Here is a 22,364-nt window from a genome sequence, read left to right as displayed (position 1 = left end):
AAAGAAATATATTTCAAGTGTATTTGTTAAAGATATGAAGGTCTGAATTTAAACTATCATCCATTCTTGTAATCCTAACATTTTATTTATGTTTAACCCTACCAATAATTTTTTTTGTTTATGTCCAGCCTACTGAAAAAATGCTTGATAGCATGCAATGTGATGCCTCACAACTATTCAAAAGAATGGTTGATCTAGATGAACAAATGAGAAGGTCACAGGAACGTCTAGAGTTCATAAGAATTCAGGTAAATGATTTTGAAGAGGTGTTGGAGGTGCTACGAAAGGAAACGTGTGATCGATTTTGCATGGATCAAGATAACTTCCTTCGTCCTTCAAAGTTAAGCAGCACTGATTCTGTGTAGTTGAAACCCCCTATTTGCATGAAACTCATTTCTTTTGAAGAAGTATCAAGGGATTTCCCCTTTTTGTTACTATTATGCGTGGGTTTCTGAATGCATGTCGTAGTGAAGTATTTTGTTTTAATTTAAGAAATTGTTATATTTTCAATTCTGTTATTCTAAGATAAACAACATTAATGCTATCAAACTACCTTGATATAATAATCATTTTTTTTTGTAATTTCAACTCACTTGATAAATCTTTCTTAATTTGAAATAAAAAACTTTGAAACTGAAAAGTTTACCAGGGGATTAGTTCTAACAGTAGCAAATGAATGAGATGCTAAAACATTGTTTTAAGTATGTCTTATTTTATTTTCATGTATAGTACTTATTAAAGCCTAGGCATTTGGACGATTTAGTTTGTAATCTCTTGTGGGCATTAGTAAAACTCATTTATTTTTCGGATTATTAGCATTAGTACGAATATTGCAAATTGAATTAACTTTTCAATTAAAAACCCCTTAGATTAGTAATACTTCAAAAATTACAATATGAGGGGCTAAAATACCTAGAGCACTAGATCCCTAGAACACGCCCTCTTTCTTCGTCTGGTTCGTGAAGAAGAATCTCTTGTCTTGCCTTGGTTACCCCCCCCCCCTCTCCGGACTACTGTAGTTCAGCAACATCTGTGTCTCTTCTAAGGAAGCGAGCAAGGTAGAATTAACGAAGTATCTTCTGATAGATGTCAAAATATTTAGACAAGGGGTCTTGTTCATTAAGCAAGATCTTTTCAACATATGCATTTCCTTTCCACGTGTACAATGCTTAATGAGCTCGGTGAGCTCATCCTTAAGTACTTCATATTTCCCTTTGCGTTCTTCATAAAGTTTCTCTAGCACCTTAGGGGAATTGTAACCCCTAACAAAATTCGTTCCTCTAACGGGTGTTCTCTAAATTTTGCGAATTAGTTATTATTATTTGAGGAATACAAACGCGTCTTTGGAAAGTGATGTTCAAAATACATATATAGATGGCTTGGTAATGCATTAATAACCATTTAAACGATTGTAGATTATTGTTAGTCAGAAAATATGATTTTTCATGGGGTTTATTTGTATCATTTAGCAGCAAATATATGAATCACACGGTATAAGCAGACGATAATGTGTTGAAATTATAGTTGTTGAACGTAATAAATCATATAATCTAAAATGTCTCAAAATCCACATCATAATCTTGGCAAATTAATCTTTTTTGGGGAATGGATCTTGCTATCCATAGATGAAAAAGTTCATATAAAAATACGGGTCAGTTTGTTATGTATTTTCTATTTGAACAGAATGATATCGGCATAATGAAAATTAACCTTTAAAATTACAGTGATTTGAAATCGCAAGTTGTTGAGTGAGTAGTTGAAAGCATTGAGGACCCTATGTCATGAAGTTTAACCCCTCCAAAATCACAATGAATTGATGTCCTAATATTTTACTAAGCAAATGCATTGAAATAAAGTGACCTAACACAAGTCAATCTTCCAACTAGCTTCTTCTTAGTCGTGAGCAGTTATGTTGCGAAACTCAATCTTGCACGAATGACTCAAAATCCACAGAAATGACCTTGGAGATTTTTGATATGGAATTTCTCTTGCTAAAAAATTTTGTAGTAAAAGATGATATAAAAATATGGGTCACTTCGTTACGTATTTTCTATTCGAACATAACGATATCAGCACAATAAAAATTAACTTTAAAAATATAGTGACTTAAAATCGCAAGTTATTGAGTGAGTAGTTGGAAGCATTGAGGATCCTATGTCATGAAGCCTACCCCCTCAAAAATCACAATGACTTGTTGTCATAATCTATCACTATGCAAATCCATTAATATTGAAGTATCCCAAACCAAGTCAATAGTCCAACTTGCTTCTTCTTAGTTTAGACGTTAGAAGTTATGTTGTGAAATTCACATTATGACCGTGGAGAATTTTGATACGGAATGCTTCTTGCTAAATAATTTCGTAGTAAAGATGATATAAAAATACGGGTCACTTCGTTACGTATTTTTAATTCAAACCGAACAATATTGGCACAATAAAAACTAACTTAAAAAATACAGTGACTTGAAATCGCAAGTTGTTGAGTGAGTAGTTGAAAATATTAAGGACCCTATTCCATGACACCTACCCCCTCCAAAATCACAATGAGTTGTTGTCATAATCTATCCTATGCAAATCCATTAATATTGAAGTATCCCAGAACAAGTCAATCTTCCAACTTGCTTCTTCTTAGTCTAGTCATGAGCAGTTATGTTGCGAAATCCACATTATGACTTTGGAGATTTTTGATACGGAATGCCTCTTGCTAAATGATTTTGTAGTAAATATGATATAAAAATTTGGATCACTTCGTACGTATTTTCTATTAGAATCGAACGATACCAGCCCAATGAAAATTAACTTTAAAAATACAGTGACTTGAAATCGCAAGTTGTTGAGTGAGTAGTTGGAAACATTGAGGATCCTATGTCATGATGCCTACCTCCTATAAAATTATAATGACTTCTTGTTATAATCTTTCACTATGCAAATGCATTAACATTGAAGTGACCCAAAACAACTCAATCTTCCAACTAGCACTTCTTATACGGCGGACCTACGTTCTAATTTGGGGTGCTCCGGTAACCACAAAACTCAACGCAAAATAGGTATAATTACATAGAAATATACAAGAATAGGTATAAAACATATAAAAGAACCCACCCAAATAAAAAGTTGGTTGTGTGCACTGCCATTTAGGTTGATCTTAAGGTGCTTCACTAGACCTGGTGCTCAAGTTCGAACCTCATTGAGGTCATATTTTATTTTTTTCAACTTTTTAATTTTTTAAGCACCCACTATCCTTAAATTTTGGGTTCGCCTGAGTCATGCTGTGAAACTCAATCTCACACCAATGACTCAAAATCTACCTTATGACCTTGAAAATTTTTGAAACGGAATGCCTCTTGCTAAATAATTTCTTAGTAAAGATGATATAAAAATATGGGTCACTTTATTATGCATTTTATATTGGAATCAAACGATATCGGCACAATAAAAATTAACTTTAAAAATATAGTGACTTAAAATCGCAAGTTGTTGAGTGAGTAGTTGGAAGCATTGAGGACCCTATGTCATGAAGCCTACCCCCTCTAAAATCACAATGACTTGTTGTCATAATCTATCACTATTCAAATCCATTAATACTGAAGTAACCCAAAACAAGTCAATCTTCCAACCTGCTTCTTCTTAGTTTAGTCAGGAATAGTTTACTGGAGAATAGCTCTTGATAAATGACTACGTAGTAAAAAATGATCATATAATATACCACACCATTATGCATTTTCCAATCGAACCAAACAAAATCGGTATAATAAAAACTAACTTTAAAAACTAGAAATCGCAAGTTGTTGAGTGAGTAGTGGGAAGCTTTGAGGACCCTATGTCATGATGCCTACCCCCAATGCCTTGATTTCATAATCATTCTCAATGCAAATACATTAAAATAAAGTGACCCAAAACAACTCAATCTTCCATGTATCTCTTCTTATGAGGAATGGTCTTGCTAAACGAGTCTGTAGTAAAATGTGAGCATATTACTAGGCTACATCATTAGGTTTTTAAAATTTGAACCGAGCGAAATCACCATAATGGAGAGTAATTTCAAAATATATACAACAATGCAAAATCCACCTAATAAGTTTTGAAATTTTTTGTTCTGAAATAGCTCTTGCAAAATGAATTCATAATTAAAATAATCATATAAATATACTACACCGTTATGTATTTTCTATTATTGGAATCAAATAAAAGCTGCATAACAAAAAGTAACTCAAGAAAATATAGTGATTTCAAGTGGTAGTAGTTGACTGAGTATTTAAAACAATTGAGTAGGTACGTTAAAACGATTACCCTATATCTTACTTGTCATAATCTATCACTTTGTAAGTCCATTAAGACGGATGTGACCTATAAACTCTCCAAGTTGCTCTTCTAAAGTTTGAGCAATGAGCTTGAAAATCTCAATTTTGCACGAATGACACAAAATCCACATGATAAGCTTGGAAAAATTTTACTTGGAAATAGCTTTTGCTAAATGAATGCGTAGTAAAAAATGATCATATAATATACCACACCGTGATGCATTTTCCAACTATACCGGACAAAATTGGCATAACGAAAACTAATAACTTTAAAAGCTAGAAATCGCAAGTTGTTGAGTGAGTAGTGGTATTGAGGACCCTATGTCATGATGCCTACCCCCTCCAAAATCACAATGACTTGATTACATAATCTTTCTCAATGCAAATGCATTAAAATGAAGTGACACAAAACAACTCAGTCTTTTATGTAGATCTTTTTATGTGGAATGACTCTTGCTAAATGAGTCAGTAATAAAAAGTGAGAATATCACTAGGCTACATCATTAGGTTTCTTAATTTGAATTGAACATAATCACCATAACGGAGAGTAACTTCAAAATATATACAACGACGCAAAATCTACCTCATAAGTTTGGAATTTTTTGTTCTGAATAGCTCTTGCTAAATGAATTCGTAATTAAAATAATCATATAAATATACTTCACCAATACATATTTTCTATTGGAACCGAAGAAAATTCACATAACAAAAAGTAACTCAAAAAAATACAGTGAGGTTAAAGTAGTAGTAGTTGAGTGAGTAGTTGAAACAATTAACTTGGCAGGTCAAAATGATTACCCTATATCTTACTTTTCATAATATATCATTTTGTAAGTCTATTAAGATGGATGTGACCTATAAACCCTCCAATTTGATCTTTTCAAGTTTGAGCAAGGAGCTTGCAAATCTCAATTTTGCACGAATGGCACAAAATCCACATGATAAGATTGAAAAAGTTTTACTCGAAAATAGCTCTTGCTAAATAATTGCGTAGTAAAAATAATCATATAATATACCACAACATCACGCATTTTTCAATTGGACTGGACGAAATCAGAATAAAGAAAATTAACTTTAAAAGCTAGAAATCGTAAGTTGTTGATTGAGTAGTAGGAAGCATTGAAGATCCTACATCATGATGCCTACCCCTGCAAAATGACACTGACGTGATGTGTTGATATCATAATCTTTAACTAGGCTACTAAATTAAAGTGACCAAAATATTTCAACTCTCAAACTTATTCTTGTTATTGCAGAGCATTGAGATATCTCGATTTGGCAGTTTGGCCACAAGTTTTCCACCTCATAACCTTGAAAAAAAGTTGGTAGGAAGGTCATGAATTTTCCACCTCATAATCTATATCATTTAGTATTTTCCATTGGAACGGAACATAATCGGCATCAAAAAGGTAACTTTTAAAAATACAGTGACGTCAAAGCTCAAGTTGTTGAGTGAGTAGTTGAAACAAAAATTATGTAAGTTAAATGGAGCACCCTATGTCATGCTTGTCATGATCTTTCACTATGCAAGTCCATTGAGTAGGATGTCACCAATCAACCCTCCAACTTCCTCTTCTTATGTTTGAGCAATGACCTTCGATTTTAATTTTGCACGAACGACATAAAATCTAGCTCAAAAGCTTAAAAAAATTTTATTACGAAATAGCTATTGCCTAAATGAATCATTGCAAAAAATGAAATCAATATAATGAGAAGTAAATTTTAAAATAAAATTTCATGTTGGGGAGGCCAACCATTACCACCATTACCGATGCACAACAAACATTTAAAGCAAAGGTTAAGAATCATGAGTTGAGCAACATTATTTTAGAGTGGTAAATTAGATGACATAAAAAAAATTTAAATCTCAACTTGTGAATTTGATTATGTTGTGAATAATACCTCCCAATTTATATATAGTTGTAATGTTGAGTAGTCGTGGCTTTATTTGTTCAAGGAGTATTCACACATATGTAAGAAAAACATGTTTATTAAAATACTACATGTTGTTGTTCGTTTAACATTTAGCACTTAAACATCTAATGAATTAGATCTCAACTTTGTTGAGTAGGTTAGTGAATAGTTCTAAATTAATTAGGACCAAATGATCAATGCATAACGTAAACCAACATTTGACCCATTATAAACCATAGAATGAAATAAAGGAACCTTCAAAAGTAGGAGTAACAATTACACACAAAAAACATTCAACAACTAGAAGAGAAGAAATTTCACATTTAATGAAGTAAACAACTTGTTAATTGTTCAACCACAATGAATAAAAGTAACAAGTAATGACCCCAGACACAAGCCTAACCATCTTTCCTCTTACACGCGGCCTTCCCTTAGGACTTTCTGGTAGATGTCAAAGGATTTTGTTAGGGGCCTCGGTTCATAAAGAAGGAAAAATTCAATCCAGTCTTCTTTCTCCTGGTCGGCTAGGATTTTGAAGATTTGGGTCATCTCATGTAACTCCCCGAAAATATACCCGAGACATCACACAGTGCTCAAGACTACAAGTAGTCCCAAGCTAACCCTTTGAGCCTTCTAACAACTTTGGAACTCATAATAAAGATAAAATTAATGTATAAAGTTTTGAAATGACTGAATTAGTGTCTGAACTAAAATTCTTAAACTTATAAATCTTGCAAACAGGTATTTTGAATCTAAAACAGGATATAGTCGGACAAGCCTCTACTTCTACCTAGAGAGCCACTGGGATAAGCCCCAGATGACTCGAACTAAACAGAATCAAATAGCTAAATACTTCATCAATAACAAGTCTGATAAATTGTATCCTCAAACTATGAAGATTCACCAAGCATCGGGAAGTAGGTGGAGATGCCTGAAATCAATCATACTGCTGGAACTGAGTACCAGAACCTACATTATAAAACAGCGTAGCACATAAAGGTATATGTAGATCAGTACTTCTGGAGTGTACTAATCATGTGGGGGTGAATGAATAAGTAAAACAATAACTCAATGTGTACTTAGATTTTCAAACAATGCACGCTAAGTATAAATGACTCACCTTGGGCTTGAATAAAACAAAAGCTGTAAAAATCATAAACATGAATACTAAAGCATAATGACAAACTTTGTGAGCCATAACACTTAGTTCTGAAGGCTTTACTTTTAATCTTTCTTAGGGAGGTTCTTGTAACCGACATAAACCATGTGTTCTTTTATGGAGTCTGACATCTTACCCACATTGGGGAGAGCTGTCCTACCCTTCCATCGGAATAGGACCTTAACTTAAGTGTTCACTATCTGTAACTTTATACATATTGGAAATAATCATAATCTACATTGGATCATAATTTTAGGTCATGTAACCTTGGAAGCATACCCAACTCGCTGCTAAATACTACTCCCTTATTAATTAATGCTCATACTTTAGGAAATCCATCTTAAAATAGCATAAGGGTTTATAATGAAAACCAGTTATGCTTCTCTTTGCTTTATACTATGATAAAAATGAATAATTATGGATTCCTTATCTTAGCTTAGGATCAAAAGATCAACTCTTGCTTTAAAACTTGATTTGATCTTATCAAAGAATGCTTAAAATCATAATCTTCCTGAAATCTCAGTACTTAAACTTAGGGCTTAAAACCCATGCTTTAAACTCATGTCAATTCATAACAAAACTTCATGCTCAATAATAATCTTGAAATACTTCAACAATATCAAGTTAGGATAGTGCAATCTTATTCATAATATAAATCTTATAAGTTAAAACATAAACATAAGTAATTCTTGATATACTCAAAGCTTTAAATCTCATGATAATCACATGCCTCAAGAATATATATACTTAGGTATGAACCATACTTTATAACAATAAATAAAATCTTAAAATCATGCAATTTAGGCACAAGGGTGAAAGTATACCCTTGCTCATAACCCCACATACCTTAACAGGTTTGACTTGGTGTAAAAGCTTGAATTTGGAAGCCTTGAAAATGATCTTGAAAGATTTTCTGGAATTTCTTGTATTAGGGAACTTAGATTCTTACTTATCTTGACAAAAGTGTAATGGAGTTTTTGGTTATCTTGAGAGGAGGTTAGGGTTTTCTTGGAGAGTAAATTGAAGGAGAATGGGCAAATAATGCTTAAAACGATGTTTAATCTCTTATTTTTACGATTTGGGGTAATGGGAAAAGACCTAACTGCCCCTTAAAATATTAAACTCATAACTGCAATGTCGTTTGGAGGCTTGGTGTGAAGCGATACATGCTCATCACTATACCCGGTGTGACGTGATGCAATCATGATGAGCTGCTGGAATTGAAATTCAAACATGAACCAAACCTCGTCCAAAAATTCCAAAACTTCCCCGATACATGCTCCTTACACCCCTGAACATGAATCAACTCAAAAACTATCATCTCAGAGCCCGAAATGTCAACTTAAAAATCTCCTAAGTTAAGAGATCAAAATAAGGCTAAGTCTTCAAAATTTAGTTAAATTTTTAGGCTTTAAGCCTCTTATGCAAGTACAAGGAGCTAAACTAAATTAAGTATAATACGGTGTATTACAATATTTCCCCTTGGGAACATTCGTCCTCAAATGAGACTGCTTAAGCTGATGATTCTAAGGAACTGAGATTACGTACTGAACTTGAATAACTGAAAACAAGACTACATGACTGAACTGATATGTGAATGCATGAAATGATATGAGGATGATTTTATAAAGCTGGAACTGAGAATGGAAAGAGATAATCTAAGAAAATGGTTACCTTAAGCTAGGTCTGAACTTGTAGAGAAAAGATGAGGGTACTTAGTTTGCATATCTGTTTCTGCTTCCTATGTGGCTCCCTCAACGGACTGATTTTGCCAAAGAACTTTGACCAACGGAACTTCTTTGTTCCTTAGTCTACAAATTTAGTGATCAAGGATCTCAATTGGGATTTCTTCATAAGAAATACTATCCTGAATATCTGTGTTTTCCAAAGGAACTACAACAACTGGATCACTAATACACTTCTTTAATACGAAGACATGAAAAACTGGGTGTACGGATATCACATCTGCAGGCAACTCAAGCTCATATGCTACCTTCCCAACACGGCTCAAGATTCTGTAAGGGCCAACATATCAGGGATAAAGGTTCCCTTTCTTACCAAATCTCTTCACCCCCTTCATAGGAGAAATCTTCAAATAAACTAAGTCACTAACCTCAAACTCAAGATCTCTTCTCCTCACATCTACATAGGATTTCTATCGACTCTGGGTTATTTTCAACCTCTCAAATTAACTAAACTTTATACATAGCTTCAAATACCACATTTGGCCCTATTAAAGTAGCCTCGCCCACTTTAAATCTACCAATAGGTGACCTATATCTTCTCCCATAGAGAGCCTTAACGAAGCCATCTGGATACTTAAATGATAACTGTGGTTGTAGGTAATCTCGATCAATGGCAAGTGATCATCCCAACTTTCTTTAAAGTCAAGAACACACACCCTTAACATATCCTCTTGGATATGAATGGTCCTCTCTACCTAACTATCTGTCTGAAGATGAAAAAAAGTACTTAGATGAACTTGGGTACCAAGACCCTTCTGAAAGGCTTTCAAAAAGTGAGAGGTAAACTGAGTACCTCTGTCTGAAATAATAGATAAGGGAACCCTATACAATCTAACCAACTCTCTAATATAGGGCTTGGTGTAATCCTTATTTGAATAGGAAGTATGAACTGACAAAAAATGGGATGACTTGATTATTCTGTCTATAATAACCTAAATCGAATCATGCTGATGACGCGAATGAGGTAACCCTATCACAAAGTCCATGTTCACCTCTTCCCACTTCCAAGTAGGAATACTAAACTCCTTCAAGGTACCGCCAGTCCTTTGGTGCTCAACTTTAATCTGTTGATAATTAGCACACTTAGCTACAAACCCTGCGATATCCCTCTTCATGCCTCTCCACCAATAGATTTCCCAAAAATCAAGGTACATCTTAAAGGCTCCTGGGTGAATAGAATAATGCGCAACATGCGATTTCGCCAAAATTTGCTGCCTCAAACTATCAACACATGACACACATAGTCTACCATGGTATCGCAACACACCATCTCCCCCTTGGGAGAAAACCTCTACTTTCTAATCACTGACCGACTCCTTCAATTTAATTAAACTGGAATCCCTATCTTGCTCCTCCTTTACTTCAAAAAGCAAAGAAGATTTCAATCTATTCTGAACCCAAGCACTACCCTCAACTGAATCAACTAACTGAACACCTAATCTAGACAACTGATGAACCTCCTAAACTAACTTTTTTCTTATCATTCTCAACGTGAGTAACACTATCCATAGATAGTCTACTAAGGGCATCTTCCACTACATTGGCCTTGCCCAGATGATACAAAACACTTATTTTATAATCTATTAAGAACTCCAACCACGTTCTCTGAAGAAGATTTAAATCTTTCTACGAGAATACATATTAAAAGGTTTTGTGATCCGTGAACACATCAATATGCACCCCATAAAGATAATGCCTTAAAATTTTCAAGGCAAAAACAACAGCTGCTAATTTGATATCGTGGGTATGATAGTTTTTTCATGAGGCTTAAGCTATCTAGAGGCATAGTGTAATACCTCAAACTTTTTCTGAAGCTTAATTTCATCTCTAGAAGTCTAAGAAATGACTTCCTAATTGTGTAACATTTAAATCATATAGAATTTCTCTAATTTTAACTTTTTGTCATGTGGGAAATTTAATTAGCTTTCCAACAATATAAGATTCCTCCAAATTCGATAATCGGGCAAGAAGTTATGGAAACTTTAAGTCGTAGTCATAAAACAACGTCATTTTAGTGCTTGGCGCATCACGGAGAGGGTCTATATGATAATTATCACGGAGAGGGTCTATATGATAATTATCAATTTCCAATGGAACTCCATGATAGCGGTGTGTCGCGCTAAAGTTTTAGGTCCCAACCAGTGGGAAAACGCATAGCACCGCATCGCGGTGACCCCCAGAATCCCGTTTGTCAAATTTCAATGAGCCACCACGATAGTGGTGCGTCGCGGTGGCCCATAAAATCAGGTTTTCCAGTTCAATTTTTCCTACTTCATTCAGGAGTTAAAAAGGGTACTTTGGACTTTTTCCAAGCCTCTTAAATCATCAAAACACCTAATCCAAGGTCATTCCAAGCATCATATACAACTTTTATCAAAAATTCTCTCAAATTAAAAACCCTAAGCATCCAAACCAAATTCCAAGAATCTTCTAAATTTACCATTAATCTTTAAATTGATTAAAGAATTGGATTCCTCAAACCAAGAGCATCAAGAATATCCATTCAAGTGTACGAATAGAGTCCCAAAGGCTAAAGTTCATCCAAAGCTCCTAATTCAAGGTATGTGGGGTTTGAACAAGAATACTTCTTTCGTTCTTATTCCTAAAGATTTGATTTTTATAAATGAATTTCATGCTTTTGAGAATATATTATTTTGAGAATATGATTGATAAGTTGTTCAAGCTTTGAATTGCATGATTATTTTTCTTATGTACGATTTGAATTGTTAATTCATGCTGTAAATTCCACATTCCTATATTGATGTGATATTTTCAAGGGTTTTCAAGATTGGTGCCATGAATTAAGCTTTATTGTGAAATTATGATCCTTTAAGAATATACATGCCTTAAGTACAAGGATGAATTGTTGATACTTTCTAAAGTGTTTCAAGAAGTGTATTGATATTTTCCATGCTATTAAAGTTTTAAAGCATGCTGGTGATAGTCTACCAAAGTTTCAAGAAAATAGTTGATTTTAATCCTAATCTAAGAAAGAAAATCCATACTATTTGATTTAAGCTAAAGGGAAGCATAGTGGGCTTCCATTTCATATTTCTGAACTATTTAAGGTGGATTTATCTTAAAAGTTCTGAGCTTAAGTAAGGGAGTAGTATTTAGCACCGAGTTGGGCTTGATTCCAAGGTCTCATGCCCCTGAACTATGAGCCACCGTAGTATTTGATTTACCCCTTGTGGGTTAAGATAGTGATCACTTAAAAGTAAAGGTTCTACTCCGATGGCAAGGATAGAACAACTCTCCCCAACGTGGGCAAGACGTTGGACTCCATGTAAGCTCACATGGTTTATGTCGGTTAGAAGAAACTCCCAAGTGTCCCAAGTTTCCTATGGTCTCAAGTCTTAAAGTTATTAAGGTTTCAAGTCCTTGAGCTCCAAAGAAATTCCTTGTTTTCAAAAGACTAAAGTGCATGTTCCAAAAGTTGTTCTTTTAAGAGTTCAACTAGTTTACCATCTTGAGATTGAAGAAAGAATACAGATTTAGAATAAAGTGTAATGGCTCACATGATTTATACTGCATGTTTCATTACTCATGATTTCTAAGAGTTTTATTCAAGCTATGTGGTCATCTAAAATACCATGTATTTTTTTTATAAAGATTTATTGTATTGATATTTAGCTGCATACACCCCCATATGCTCAGTACATTTCCAAGTGTTGATCCACATACGTCTGTGTGCTACATTGTCTCATAATGTAGGTTCAGGTGCTCAGTACTAACAACGTCGGTGATCCCAAGTACCTTTATCTATATCTCCACTATGGTGAGTCCTCAGGGTTTGAGGACCTATCTCCAGACACTTCAATATTTTTAGTAGTTGTTCTACTACTTTTAATTCAGTTTGAGTCGGTTGGGGATCTTTCCCAATGGCTCTCTAGTTTGTTGAGTAGTAGAGGCTTTGTCAGACTAGATGGTCAGTATGTTTAGATATACAGTATTTTGTTACCTTTATAGTACTCATTCAGATTTCAGTTAGACATGATATGACATAATTCCTTAATTTGCTCTCATTATCTTTAAGTAAGTTTTATACTAAGTAGCAGGCTCAAAGGGTTGGCTTGGGGCTACATGTAGCCTTATGCACCGTGTGACGCTCTGGGACAAGATTTCGGGGCGTTACACATAGGCTATGAGCTTACCTCTCAGCATCAAAACACAACCTAGAACAACTCTAAAATCATCACAATAAACAATGAATCCATCTGTACCATCAGGTAGCGTCAAAACGGGGGTTGAAGTGAGTCGAGTATTCAACTCTTGAAAACTCTTCTTTGAAGAATTTGACCACTAAAACTTGACTTTCTTTTGAGTCAATCTTGTCATGGGGGATGCAATAGATGAGAACCCTTCAATAAATCATCGTTAATAGCCAGCCAAACCCAAGAATCTCCTAATATCTATCAGAGAAATGAGTCTGGGCCAGTTTCTCACTACTTCGGTCTTTTGAGGATCAACTCTAATGCCATCACCGAAAATAATATGGCCAAGGAAAGATACTAATCTTATCCAAAACTCACACTTACTGAATTTGGCAACCAATTGATAATCTTTAAGGGTTTGCAATATGATTCGAAGATGGTTTGCATGATCACTCCTACTACGGGAATAGAAAAGGATGTCATCAATGAAGACTATGGCGAACATGTCCAAGTACTATTTAAACACTCTGTTCATTAAGTCCATGAAGGTTGCTGGGGCATTAATTAATCCAAAGGACATGACTAGAAATTAAAAATGAACATAACGAGTTCTGGAGGTTTTCTTGGGAATGTCACATTCCCTTACTTTAAGTTAATGATAGCCGAATCTGATGTCTATCTTAGAGAAATAACTTGAACCTTGGAGCTGGTCGAATAAGTCATCAATCCTAGGAAGAGGATATTTGTTATTGATTGTGACTTTATTCAACTGGTGATAGTCGATGCACATTCGGAGAGAGCCATCTTTCTTACACACTATAACGCCCTAAAAATCTATCTCGAGATGTCACACGGTGCTTAGGACCACAAGTGATCCCAAGCTAACTCATGAACTGGCATACTATTAAGCAACTGATTAAATATGAAATAAATACTGAGTTTACTGTGTGAAATATGAAAATGGTGGAATATATGATGATATAATACGAATACAACTTTACATTCTAATAAATCTGAAGGATGGAACTGAAATGTACAATATTGACTCTGACTGACATTTGTGAAGCCTCTACTATAATAACTATAGATATCTAGGACGTGACCCCAACTACCACTAATCAATACATATGAGTAAGAAAGTAAAGAACATAAATAAATCTAACTGAAGTCCCCGAAGTAGGAGGACTCATCATCTTGCTGGCTAGAATCTGCAACTGTCTGAGTTTGAATATGCATACTAAAACTTGTACCTATATTATGAGACAATGTAGAACATAGAAATATATGTGGATCAGTACTTTGAGGATGTACTGAGTATATGTGGGTGAAATGCATAAGTAAAACAATATCATTACAATTTGAAAAGAAATCATACATGCTAAATGTGGAATATCTGAAAATACTGAAATATGAAATAATAAGAAGAAAATCATACTTTATAAATCTAGTGAGTCATAACATTTAGTTCTAAAGGTTGTACTTGTATTCTCTCTTTAAATTGTACTGTCTAAGTGTAGAAAGGACTCACTCTTTAAATCTGAAATCTGAAAGCTAAAGACTGTAGCTAATATCTTTCTATAAAGCATAACCTGAATAAATTCATAAGCCTTTACACTTACTTTTCTAAAAGCTTTCCTGTTCTAAAATCTATAGTCTGTAAACTTTGAAATTGTAGGGAAAATACTTTATTTGAAGACTTTTAGGGACTTTGGGGAATCTTGGAACTTTGAAACTTAGGAGTTTCTTCTAACCGACATAACCATGTGAGCTGACAAGGAGTCCAACGTCTTGCCCATGTTGGGGAGAGCTGTTCTACCCTTGCCATCAAAATAGAATCTTAATTTAAATTATCACTATCTGAGCCTACTATGGGCAAATCAGAAACCTACGGTGGCATGTAGTTCTGGGGCATGAGACCTTGGAATCATACCTAACTCGGTGCTAAATACTACTCCCATACTTATTGGTCAGAATTTTTAGGAAATCCACTTTAAATTAGCACAAGAGTCTATAATGAAAACCAATTATGCTTCTCTTTGCTTTAAATCATAAATAATGTGGATTCCTATCTTAGCTTAGGATCGGAAGATCAATCTTTCTTTAAAATCTGAATGCTTGCTTGTTAAAGCATGCTAATAATATACTCTTCATGAAATATCAAAATTCATACTAGGGCTTAAAGCATATGTATGTAAATGATCACAATCTTATAATGAAGCTTAATTCTCAAAAATTATCTTGGAAACACTTGAAAATATCAATTCACAATAAGGATGTGCAATTCATGATCTAAATCCTCAATGCAAAGCATAAATAGGTGGGATAAATATGCAATTCATTGCTTAAATCACTTATAATTTCATAATCTTAAAACAAGATACTTTGGGTATAAACCACAACTTGCAAATCATGTAATCTTTAATAAAATTCAAGATTTTGGGCACAAGAATGAAAGATTTGTCCTTTTTTCAAACCCCACATACCTTAATAGTTTGGATTTGATGAATTGAATGTAAAAGCTTGAACTTTTGAATCTCAAATGGTGTTATTGAAGATTCTTATTGAAGTTCTTGAATTAGGAATCTTAGATTCTTGACTATCTTGAAGGAAATTTGATGGAGTTCTTGGTGTTCTTAAGGGGGCTAGGACTTTCTTTAGAGAGAAAAGGGTGAATAATGATGTAAATAATGCTTTTGGGGATTTAATTAACTGTTATGGATGATTTAGGGTAAAGGAAAGGACCATTTTTCCTTTAAAAACATGAAAACAAGACCTAGGAAATAGCTGGGGGCAATGGAGCGCGCGCCACGGGCATATCGCCTCGGCTTACTGCCTCTTCAAGAAAATAGTTATAACTTTTTGCTCGGGTATTGGATTTTGATGAAATTGGTATCGTTGGAAAGAATATTCAATTATTTAAAATTTGTTCAGTATTGAGATGAAAAAATCCATGTATATAAAAAGTTATACATATTTAAATTAGACCCTTGTAGAATAGAATGTCAAACTTTGGACGAATCAAAGGGTCTTAGCTCAACTTGGCTCTAAATGATTTCTATGAACATTGTTCACCTAATAAGAACTTCAAATACTTAGGATTAAATTCATGACACAAGCATTCAAATAATGAATCAACAATATGGCAATTACACCTTCACCACGACGTGGTGGATGGCCAAGTGGCACACTGCTTTACTAAAAAACTCTAACTCCTTCACCGAGTGTCAGATTAGGCGGAATTGGTATTGATGGAAAGATTATTCAATTTCCTACACAATTGAGGGTCTAAATATGGAAAATTTCACATGTATAAGAAGTTATTCATTCTTTCAAAGATAACCTTAGACATTCTAGGGGGAAAATTAAGCTAGGAAAAGTATGGGGTATGTAATACCCCGGGAAATTTTTCGCTAAAATTTTATGCGTAAAGGTGTTGGGTTCAATCTTCAAAAATGAATTATAAATTTTTCGTGTGTAATGTCTTAGATTATGACCCACCATTGTGTATATTATCGAATAAGCTTTCCAACAATATGTGGATCATCCAAAACGGACACCCGAGCGACGAGTTATGAACATTCCAATCGAACCGTGAATAATAGTGAACAGTAAAACGTGCAGGAAAAAGTACTGAGGCCTGGCATATTTTTGCTCCAACTTTAAAAGATCATAACTCCTTGTACATAATGATATGGGTGATCTACTATATATCAACGAAAATCTATGCGAGTCCTCTTTCCAATGAAATTGGTTTCATCCAATTTGTCTATCAGAGCCAAAAGTTATGGTCGATCTACTTCAGCCTATCAAAAGCAAATTTTTGGGTCAACTTCAAACAGTCATAACTTCTCGTACACAATGATCTGGATGATATACTATATATCAACGGAAATATATGAGATTCCTCTTTCTAATGAAATTGGTTTCATCCAATTTGGATATCGAAGTAAAACGTTATGGTTGATCTATTTCAGACTATCAAAACAGTCCACCAAAGGACAGATTCGAGAATTATTTGATTTTTAGGGGCATTTTGGTCATTCCTCCCACCCAAAATCCTTCCAAACCCTATATTAAATCCTATTAGAAGCATTATATAGTATATTTCATCAAATTCCCTCAAAAAGAAAACCCTAAGCTCCTACATCCAACTTCAAGAACCTCCAAAGTTCACCATTAATTCTGCAAATTTATTCAAGATTCCAAGTTCCTAGTTCAAGAACCTCCAAAGTTCACCATTAATTCTGCAAATTTATTCAATATTCCAAGTTTCTAGTTCAAGAACTCCAATAACCATCATTCAAAGGCACGATTAACATCTCAAAAATGAGTGTGAAAGAAATCCATAACGTGGTTGATTTTGAAAGATGGGAAGCATGATGGCTCCCTATGTATATTTATATATTACTGAAATTATTTTATTATGAATTGTCTTTTAAATAATCTGAGCTAAGTCCGGGAGAAATCTTTATCACCGAATGGGAGTTATAAAGCAACCTTACTTCCCTAGAACTACGTGCCCCCATAGGAGTGAGCCTGAGGCTGATTTATATAGTGATCACTAGTTTGTGTGGATTTGATATCAATAGTCCTACTCCGATGATATGGATAGGATGGCTCTCCCCAACGTGGGTTGTACGTTGGACTCCATGTAGCTCACATGGTTTATGTCGGTTATAGGATCTCCCAGCGTGTGTGTGTTTCCTTGTGTCTATGGTGAATGGTGAAGTTATTTGAAAGTGGAATTGTGAAATTTATTCTTTCGAAAGATTTAAATGATATTCACATTATGAGAATTGATATTCTTGATGAACTGAAAGTGATTGACAAATTATACGATGACTCACATGTGTTATTGTACTTATTTCATCCTCTCATGATTATGATAATTTTCTTCGGGTTATGTGAGTCTTTCATAAATCCTGCATATTTCTTATAAATATTTATGATGATGATGTTTATAAACCTGCATACACACCCATATACTCAGTTCTTTTCCATGGTACTAACCTACATCTTAGGATTTGGGCTACATTTTCTCGGAATGTAGGTTCAGGTGCTCAGTTCCAGGTTCGACAGTGATTCTTTGGGCACACTATTCTACATCCTCTGTTGTGGTGATTCCTCATGTTCCGAGGATGTAATGTCTGATGTTGGTTTCACGGAATCGTTTACATTTGATAACTGAGTATGAGTCAGTTGGGGCATGAATCAATGGCTCGCTGGTTTTATTGATTTTCTTAGAGATTTTTCAGACTAGTATAGATGTTTGGAGTTGACTAATAAGTCATATTTTGTTATCTTTTTGAAACTCTTTTATTCTTGGACGATGATTACTATGTTGATATTTGAGGGTTATTTATGGAAACCCCGTTGATTTGTGTTGAACTAAATGAAAATGGCTCAAAGGGTTAGCTTGGGGATATTCGTAGCCTCAAGCACCGTGTGACACTTCGGGACCCGTTTTCTGGGGCGTTACAAGGTATTACAATATCTCCCCCTTGGGAACATTAATCCTCGAATGTGGATAATTAAGCTGAAAATACTGAGGAATTTGAGGCTATAAGCTATCATGAACAACTGAAATAAACTGAAACACTGAATTTTAAGCATAATGAGCTACTAAACAGATCTGTGAGTGCATGAATTCTTATGAAAAATAGCTCTATGGCTGAGATAGAAATGAGAATGTCAACTTATGAGTGACCGTTACTTTAGGCTGGATCTGATTTTGCGAGAAAAAGATGATAGGTTTATGACATGAAAACTCGGGGTATTACAACATCCCCCCCTTGGGATCGTTCATCCCCGAATGATACTGATTTGGTTGAAATACTAGGAAAAGACTGAGATGATACACAAGATACTTACGAACTGAATCATGACTTAATATCTGAAACTAAAACTGATGATTAAACTGAGCTGAATTCATAATTTACATGTATGAAAACACATTACCTCTTAGAATGGACATACGCATGAGACTGCGGATAGTAAGACTAGGTGGAAAGTTGGGAATCTATAGGAGCTTATATGATTGATTGCTAAATAGGATTGCAGGCTATATAAACTAGATCATACTGACTGCCTATACTCAAATGGAGTATTTCTTTAGCACTCTTCTACGGAATTCTACTAACATTAGGGAGAAAAGAATTTTGGACATGATCTGAACAAGACATCTGACTAAGGAATCACAACATTGATACACCTCTATAGCTTGGAATATAGACATATAGGTTAGAATTTCTAGGCCTTAGGCAAAGCAACTTCTTACTTTCAAGCTTAGAAACTCTTCTCGAATACTCCCTCAATCTAAAGCTTTCTAGGAGTAACAATAGAGGATCTAGACTTCTTGTAGGAGGAGCTTTGGAGTTCTTAAGGTATTGCTTGAGATAAAAGTAATGAAAATAAGCCTAATGTACTTAGAATAGGCTTTAATTTTGTGTTTGGATGGATTAGGGTGGGAAAAATGACTCATTTACCCTTAAAAATATGGAACTTGACTGTAAAAATTTACTCAGACCGGACTGGCTAGGGTGCCGTGAGATCTGGAGCGCCGCTCTGGGTGAGGCACCGTGGTCTCTATCACGAGCTTCCCTAGGTACTGGACTAGGAAGGGCGTCACGGGCATATCGCCCTGAGCTGCTATTTTGGAGTTCCAAACACGCCTTTACGCTTTCCGAAAATTCTGAAACTCACCCAAGATTTATTATTGACTTCCCCGATCGTGAATCAACAAAAAAATTAACTTTTGAAATTGAGGATGGTCTTAAATAAATTCCTCAAAGTTGAAGGCTTTGGATAAGGATAAGTCCCACCACTTCACTAAAATTTTTCTAAGTCTGAGACCTCTTTTGGCATGCTTTAAAGGACTTAGACGATGAGGATTTTTGTGGGGTCTTATACTATCTCCCACTTGGCTTTAATCCATCACTCTAAGTCTGTGGAAACCCTTTACTAAAACTCTAACTAAAATACAACCACATTACTCTGGAGTCTAGAACACAACAACACACCCAAATAATAAACTTACTCTGAAGGACTGCACCCGAAGGTGTAAAACCCACTCCTAATACTTCCTTCTGAGGTACAACTTTATCTTTCTATAGCCCAATAGTCATCATATAACAACTTAAACACTCACCAACTTAGATTTTTGTACACTTAACATGGATATCACCAAACCCTTGCTGAACCGTACTAACTTCCTTCGTAGTCTACTAATATCACATCTCTAAATTTACACCATCATACCCAACATCATTATCCTATAACCCATAAGTTAACTGACAAGAGCATCATGTACCACATAGCCTCATTCATACTTATCAATTCAAGAGTACTACTAACCACACAACACTTAATAAATTTCAAAAAGAATAAAGCCCCATATCACCTTGGGCGCACCACTACATCATACCTATAATATCATACTAAGTTGTGAATAAATAAACTTAAGCTCTTGCATACACTTTTCAAGCCTACTAGATTACTCTCACACAGCTAGCTGCACTAACTAAGAAATCATTATTTCCACCTTGAAATCATCTACTATTTAAACTTAGTGTCTGGTGCTAGGCATGATTAACATCCCAACCTTATATACTAATCTCACTTGGAATCTATAGGATAAAACATTAAGAAACACTAGTCCACTAGAACTTCATAACAATAATAATTGATCATAATCATATGGTCTATCTTATCATAATCCATTAACGCATCCTCTTTCTAAAAATCATTACTATTTACCCTTTTATTCATCTAAATTACTATCATAGCTCTATAAGTTTCAACTAAACTCCTTTTTGCAACCTCAAGGGAAGTCTAAATTAATGATACTAAACCACCAAACACTTCACTAATATCCTATACTTTCCCAACACAATAATGACCATCAATAACTCCTTTCATACTTCAAGCAAATTATAATTCTCCTTAACTAGTAACTCCATCTCCACCTTCCTCTAAACTAACAAACCAGGACACATCACCATAATGCAAAATCTATAGCATGCATAAGTTTATCTCTATACTTTCTATCAACCGTCATTCTCACTTTTCTTGTCACTACTCTTCTATACCCAAACTTCCAACTATAATAAGGTTCTACTACTTATGAATCATAACACGCCAGGTTCATAATATCCCTTCGAATGCACACTACATTTAACAATTTAGGTTCACACTATTTCCTTATTTTTATTGAAAAGGGTTAATGGGCAATGTGAATACATATTTAATTTTATCTCAACTGAACAACTCATAAGGATGAGGGCATAATCTTTCAAATTGAGGGACTTATGACACACTAGAGAGCTCCTCTCAAGCCCTTTATATGACTTCAAAAATTTCTGCTAGCAAATTTAAGAGCATTATCTGGGAGAAAAAGGAAACTTGCTAATTATGTAATCTTAAGAATAATACAAAGAGGAATTTCGGGGTAACACATGAATAGACAGAAGATTCTGAGAAAATAACTTTACTACACGATCTAGAGTAGGAAAGAAAGGAAACTTTTCCTAAATGACTCGTAGCCTCTCGAATAAAAGTACAGATGTCTCTGTACCATTCCACAAGACTCTACTAGACACGGCTTCATAGACACCCTAGGACACTTGAACCTTGTGCTCTGATACCAAGTTTGTAATTCCCCAAAAATCTATCCCGAGACGTCACACGGTGCTTAGGACCATAAGTGATCCCAAGCTAACTCATGAACTGGCATACTATTAAGCAACTGATTAAATATGAAATAAATACTGAGTTTACTGTGCGGAAACAAGAAAATGGTGGAATACAATACGAATACAACTTTACATTCTAATAAATCTGAAGGATGGAACTGAAATGTACAATATTGACTCTGACTGACATTTGTGAAGCCTCTACTATAATGACTATAGATATCTAGGACGTGACCCCAACTACCACTAATCAATACATATGAGTAAGAAAGTAAAGAACATAAATAAATCTAACTGAAGTCCCTAAAGTAGGAGGACTCATCATCTTGTTGGCAAGAATCTCCAACTGTCTGAGTCTGAATGTGCATATTAAAACTTGTACCTACATTATGAGACAATGTA

Source organism: Capsicum annuum, chromosome 10 (assembly GCF_002878395.1).
Source record: "Capsicum annuum cultivar UCD-10X-F1 chromosome 10, UCD10Xv1.1, whole genome shotgun sequence".
NCBI lineage: Eukaryota > Viridiplantae > Streptophyta > Magnoliopsida > Solanales > Solanaceae > Capsicum > Capsicum annuum.
This window is presented reverse-complemented; position numbering follows the sequence as displayed.